The following is a 7,523-nucleotide window of genomic DNA, read 5'->3' on the forward strand; positions in this document are numbered from 1 at the left end:
GGATGGAAAATTAACCCACCCAGCAAGACCATGAATACATCTTCCGAATGTACCGAAGAGATGATTCATTGCCTTTTTGACACAATCTGCACAAAAAAAGGGATTAAAAGCTTTTTATGTCACAGTAATTGTGTCTTTCTTTGCATGGCCTTTCTCTGCAGTTAGTCTCTTCACTCAAAGTTTGCATGCAGTTGGATGCTGACAATCTGTATTTTCTGACATCAACAAGTGACAGTAAAACTCTGACAAGTAAACTTCAAAAACATTCACGAGTCCACGGAGATCACAGCTCAGCACAGTTCGCTGTTTGTCAAACAGACTCCGAGGGTTTTCCTTTTAGGAGTTTTGCTTGTTTTATCTTGCAGGCATGAGACAGCTCAGACTGTCAGACACGCTATCAGCGACATCACCGACAATCACAGGTGAAGTCAATTCGCGAGCGTTCTGCTTTGAATGAACGTGCGGGAATAAAAGTTCAAAAGGGTTTTTCACATCAGACCAAGTGCAAACAGCCCAACCTTTGTTCCCATTAAATATATGTCTGGGGACAAGATTTTTGTTTGGATGGATGAAGAGGAAACGATGTAAACTACTTGTGTTAAAGCTGTGCACCCTCCGCATCAGCCGCCATGCACATGTGAAAAGGCAAAATTGCTGCTTCTTGGGAATGGCCAATCACACGATGATAGAAAAAAAAAAAAGCCTTTTTTCACCAACTGAAAGCAAAACACACTAAATAAATGTTACTTGTCATCAAATGGGCAGACAATGTGTGTGTAGCAGGCCCATTTTGTTGCCTCGCTGCCTTTTATCTCATTTTTGGGGCGCTTGTTTGATAAGCTGTCAAACATTTTATCGGCCTCCTGCAGGTGCAGTCCCTATTCAGCAAATGAATCACGGGAACAGATGGCGAAGACCATAAAACTACATTGTCCTGACTTCAAATTCTGCCCAAACCTGTGCCATGGTGCCACTTGCCAACTCATTTTGTTTGTAGCTTGCTCATAGATTGTCACTTTACAGGCTTCGTGGCAGCTTCATGCATAGCAATGACCTTTCCAGTGACTGATCTGATTTGATATTGATTTCCCATTTATTGCCTGTGACCGTGCTTCGGTATATTTCTGTTGTTATTTTTTTCTTTCATATATATATTTATAGACTCCAAGTACGCCAGAATGATAGAATTCTATTCAACCCTTGGTACCTATAAAAGAGTTCTCCAGCAATTTATTTTCACTTCCAGAAAGTGAAACATTCACAAAGAGCAGCGTTATTGGTCAGGCTCCAGGATGTTGCATATCTTCCACCCTGCAAGCTCCCAGTTTACACCGCATTATTTTGTGTTCAAAATTTGTTGGCGCTTTACCCCTCCGTGGTTGTGTTCAAACCAGGTTTTTCTTCTTTCTTTCACCACATATTGCAGTTTCAAGGACATATTGTTGCATGCAAAATGCAGATTACTTTGTCCTAATGCTGTGCCTCAACCTTTAACCCGCTTACTCAAATTCCTGCCACAGTTTGTTGTGTGAAATGAGTTGTAATCAGTGTGCGGCTCAAGCTTGGTGTCTCTGAGAGAATGAACATGACGTCTGCAGAGGATTGTGGGTCAAAATGCCAGAAAAGCACGGTGGCTTGTAAAATACAGCTGGATGTAACGAGACATCCTGGTGTTTTAGGAACAGCACACTTGGGGCCCGTTTACACGGAGCAAAAACGGTGATATTTCAATGCGTTTGGGCCTTTGGTTTACACGTAAACGATCATATCTGAAAACTCCAGCCAAAGTGGAGATTTGGAAAAACTCCATCTTTACGTTTGGCGTGTGGACAGGAGGAGACGGAGTTTGACATCACAGTATATAACAAAAGCATCATCAGCGTCACATGTGTGCGACCGTGTTTACAGTTTGGCTACTGTGATAGAAATGGATGCTATTTTACTTGTCCTGTACTCTAACACCACATTTAGGAGCAGCTCCACTTCTCCAAACAAACAACCCTTGTGCCATTATCGTTGAAGTAACAGGAAGTAGTTTGTGCCATTCATCGTTGTGTTTTTTCCAGGATTCTGATTGGTTAGCATGGCTTTATGCTTCTCGTTACACTGCCCCCTATAGGTTTGGCATGCTAATAGCAGCTCTTAATGACGTGTTTATGCGGGTTTGTGTAAACGAAGATTTTTTTTAAAAAAGGGTCTGGTGTGAACAATGTCATTTTGGAAATGTAGATCCGTTTTTGTAAATACCTGGCTATGTGTAAATGTATTCCGTGTGCGCGAACATACGAAACCTTTTTCTGTCTGTTTTACAGTCATGTGTGTGATACTCCAATCCGTCTCCCTGCCAGCTGTGCTCCACCCAGCGTGCACACCTGTGCTTAATCAACTCCTCACCTGCACTACATCTACCTCGTCTCAAGTCGCTTTAAGCCAGATTCTTCTGCCTGCTTGTTAGTCTGTGTGTCATGTTTTTGCCAAGTCCACATGCACACGGAGGTTGTTTAATGCAGGGTTTCCCCCCTTTGATCTTCAAACAGATGTCCATTGACATGAAGGCACAAAAAAGCAACTGAATGACTGTCAAGAGTATGCCAAAACAACAGATGGTAATATAACCCTACCCTGAAGCTTGAAAAAGCTATTACTGTTTCCACTAGGCGGCCAACAATTGTGCACTGAGGAAGAGGGGGAATCCTGTGTTGACTGATTCCGATGCCCCTTGTGAAGGAATGCAGTGACAGAATTGATCACCCTAACCTCTTAATGAATTTGTTTGAACTTTTTTCTGCCAAAATCATGTTTTTGTAGCACATGACTCTTATGTTTCTAATCAATATATCTTTACCATTTTATTATAAGACTTAACTGTCACGCCTTTTCAGCCAACAAAACAAATAGGATGGGACTTGTCCTCTTGGTAACACAGAAAATGGAAAAGCTTTAAACATGTTTGCTAAATGTTGGGTTCTATTTTATTTGGCCTCTTTTGCCTTTATTCCAGAGGTTAGTGAGAAGAGACTGGACACACAGGAGAAAAGTGGGAAAGGTCCTGCAGCAAATCAGCCATGGGTTGGACTTGATCCATGACCGCAACCCCTATACATACGTCACCTGCTCAACCTGTTGAGCTACCAGAGGGCCTGAAAGGACCATATTTAACTCAAACCATTATATGTTCATTAACATAGCAAAGTAGTCTAGGTGCCTGAATTTAACCACGCTTCAAAGAAATAGTTCTGATTATGGAAGTGTCAATAAAAGTGATATTTTTGTAAACCTAACCAGTCAATAAAAAACACCAGCCCTATCCAGGAGGTGACCCTGGTCCATTTGCTATCCTCTCCTAAGTCCTTTTGCAGATTCTGGGGCTCCTTTGCACTCAAAGCTTTTCCCACAACATGACACGTTTGAAAAGGAAATAATGTTTCTTTCAAAACATAAATGGCAATGCAGTTTAGTTATATATATATAAAAACATGATTTTGTGGAGGCAGTGTTCCTCAATAGTCAAAGAGTGACCGTACATTTGTGTGTGAATATGTCAAAAGTCCTTTGAGCAAGGTTAACATCAGCACTGTCTTTGTAGCCATTTTAGTACAAAATCGCCTCATGTACACTAAGGAGATAACTGCACATACCAAAAGCCCATTTTCCATCTATACAAATCCTCACGAGGGTCACAGGGGGGCTGGAGTCTATCCCAGCCGACTTAGGGCGAAGGCAGGGGAGACAACCAAGAACACTCACATTCACACCTACGGACAATTTAGAATCACCAATTAACCTCAACATGTTTTTGGACTGTGTGGGAGGAAGCTGGAGAACCCGGAGAGAACCCACGCTGCACAGGGAGAACATGCAAACTCCATGCAGATAAATCCCAGGCGTCCTAACTGGGCGGCGAACCGGGGATCTTCTAGCTTTGAGGCGGCCAAGCCACCTGCCCAAAGCTCCATTTTCGGGGATGTAAAACCGCTGGTGTGATCCATTGGTTGTTCCAATATTCAAATGTAATCTACAGTAGGCCACAGCATGCCAAAAATACCAAAGACTGTGACTACATCTTTTTGGTTTTTGAAGTTTGCAAGCCAGCATGCATTTCTGGCCAATCTGACCCACAATCTTCTGCGCAGTTACGTCTCTTTTGTCACAATGTCTTACGGGAATACGAACAGGTTTGATCCGCTGAGAGCACACAGACAGATGACAACACATTTCACACAACAGACTACAATATATGAGAAAGGCAGGCTGTGGACAGGGACTCATTTCCTTGTTAGCTCCACCACTCATCTTAAACTCCAGCTTGTCTCGTTCACCACCAGCCAACCACACCCCACTAACCTTCCCATGCATCAGCTCACCTCCTCCAGACTCTCGGCCTGCTGTCCTCGTCCACCTGCTCCACCGTCTGTTACTGCCGCCCTCCTCATTCTCCAGCAATCCGTTCCATCTTCGCTCCAGCAACCTTTAGTATTTACAATAAACCATTTCTAATCATCGCCAACCCATTCTGTGTGCGCGCTCTGCTTTCGGGTCCAGAAAATTCCTTTGAGAATTGCAGCAGTTTCAAAGCTAAGGGCCGACTTATAGCTTCTTTTTTAAGGTGTATGCCAAGTTGCAGATTTCAAATAGGATTCATCATGTTGATAAGCCCACAGCCAGTTTGGCATTTAGACAACTTCAGTCCTAAGAATTTCCATTTAGTGATAACGGACAGAAATGTTATGGACTACCTGAGAATGTGGTGGACGGCTGTCTGGAGCGTCCTACTTTTAGAGAGAGCAGCACGATTCTCCATTAATGCTCATCTTGAACCAGTATCTTTCCCTCATATTTGTAAAATAATTAACCTCCCATTTGTAGTTTGCCGAAATGATTCATAAGAATAGATGGACTTAGCTTTACTCTGGGTTGCAAAGATGTGTGAGGTGTGCTTTTTTAAAATCTATCATTCACTTTGAAGAATTTTTTTTTTATTCTTTTACTGACGTGCCAAATGCTGTCAAATATTCCACATAAGAAATAATAAAGACACGGTGCTGATTCCTGACAAGAATAGATCAAAATACAGAAAACAATCAAACAACAAACAGCATGACAGAATATAAATCAGCACTTTTTTGTTTGTTTTTTTTTTGGCTTAATGTCAAATTGAAATTGTAAGTCTTTCCTTTTTACAAATCATGTCAAGTAAACATTCTCACTGGAAACTCATGATGATCTGCTGAAGTTGTTTGCTTTCTCGCGGAAGGTAAATGGCATCAGATCGTCTACCACTTGTTATAAGTACATGGATATGAAAAACAGGGGGAAAGAAAGGGGGCGTGTGGTGAGAAGAACAAGGGAACCAGTGGCTGATTATAAATAAAAAGCAGTTAGAGCTTTGAGATGCATCAACGGCTGTCACCAGTGGCATCAGAGAAAAAGGCCGTGATCTGCTGCTATAAAGAGTAAGCTACGGATTCCTGTGGAAACAAGTGTAATTATACAATATCAAGTATGTAAAAAAAAGAAAGAAAGAAAAGTGTTTCTGTAGCATAAGAAGCAGGGTTGAAGTTCTTGTATGATGCTTAAGGCGCGGTGAACAAACCTTGCTTTTGAATATGCTCGTTTATTTGTCCTTTATTAGGAAAAATTCAGTCTGCAGACTTTTTTTTTTTTGCTATAATGTGCTTGACGATGTGCGCCCAAAAATATGACGGTGAACGCTGGGCTCTTCCTGGTATGTCAGTGAAAGACCAATTAAAGTCATTATCGGGGAGGATCCAGCTGCGGTTCTCGGTCCAAAAAGCCATTCACAGGAACACATTTAATGCATATTAACTTTCATGGCTCCTGTGGTTCCTGGACGATTTAGTGCCTGGTTTTTATGAGTGCACACATGACAGAAAGTTTCTGCGTCACTGCTTTGCATCACATTTTCAACTCCAAAATGGTTTCTTTAATGCCGAATCGTGAGCACATTTGTAGTTTCTGAGTCCAGTCGCCCTTGTTACTGTTTAAAACACAACTTGACACAAAGTGCTTTTTTAGTCCTTTTTTGCTCTTTTTTAGATAAAAGATTAACATTAAATATATCGGACTAACTAGCTTGTGAAAGTAGAATTCCAGCTGTTTTAATTCTAGTTTCTACAGACAGTTTATTCTAAAGTTAGACAGCATTACATGATTTGATGCCTGCAGCACATACTGGTCACAAAGAGACTGTCGAGGTCGATTTATCATTATTATTATTATGATTTTTATTTATTTTTTTAACAGATTCGGGTAGAAAAGGTGATGAAATTGCTGCATTTTGGGGAAACACAATGATCAGTCTGTGAGGATGCATGTCCCAATGCTACTAGTATGCAAGCTTGCAGGAGGGAAAAAGAAGTCTTGCATATTGTGTTGCTTATCAAGCGCTGTGATGTGTGTAGATACAACAGTCAAGCCAAAAGCACCAGCAGGACAATTAACAAGTTTGATGACAAAGGGCCATTTAAAAATGGTAAAAAGTTAGTCAGAGCACATAGGACATGTGTGCAACTGTAATCAGGAGTGAGTCCCCAGTTCGATTTACAGCTGTCTGTACTTTTGCTGCATGTCTTCATCAACCCTGTTTTCTTTTCTCCTATTCCATGTCTCACAACACTATCTCCTGAGCTTAAACCTACAGTGTGGAACTTTTGCCTCACTTTTCTGGCAGTATGTCGTTTGTTTTATCTGTATTAGAAACTTTTCATGGGTGCTTCCTCGGGTTTTCCACCAAACTCTTAGCTACCGTAGCCTACTTCATCTTTATCGCTACATTAATGGTTGCTGGTTAATGACAAACACATCTCTACAGGTGTTCCAGACTAGGAAAGTTGCCATAGGAACTGCCTTTAAAACTGTGGTACACTGTTAAATACAGTGATTTACCTGGCTTTAGCATTACTATATGTCCTGTAAAATGCTCATTGAAATTAGAAATCTCTTTTTCAAGAGTGTCTTGGCCAAGATGTATGTAAGAGAAGTTCATTTATATGTAAAAGAGGGTGTGTTATGGAAGCAGCAGTTAATGAAGCGTGTAGTCGCGAGCCTCAAGCTGTTCTTTATAATTTTATAACCCCGGACTTATTCATTGTCAGACTTGCAATCTTCAGAGACTACTGTCATTGTCACTTTAGGCAATCTATACTTCTGAAGCCACAAGAGCCATTATGTTTTTAAAGTATGCAGTGCTACTTCCAAAACAAATGCATAAAATCTCTGCAGTTGTTGGAGCACACTGTGTTTTAAATTTACAACAGCTGGATCAGAGGCTTCCAATCAAAGGCAGCATGAAAGGCATTCAGCCTGAGAAGGTGAGTGAAGGAGGCTTCACTTTCATAAAATAAACGGGGAAAATAAACTTGTCAACCCAACATGTTCTCACTCTGTACTCGTCATATATGGACGCTTGGTCGGGCTCCCTCTGCGTCACATATTCATACATCGGGTTCTCCCATCGTGCTCTCATTGAATGTTATGGATCTCCCTAACTGTTGGTAATTCAC

The sequence above is a fragment of the Stegastes partitus genome, unplaced genomic scaffold (genome assembly GCF_000690725.1).
Source record: "Stegastes partitus isolate 25-593 unplaced genomic scaffold, Stegastes_partitus-1.0.2 Scaffold299, whole genome shotgun sequence".
Classification (NCBI taxonomy): domain Eukaryota; kingdom Metazoa; phylum Chordata; class Actinopteri; family Pomacentridae; genus Stegastes; species Stegastes partitus.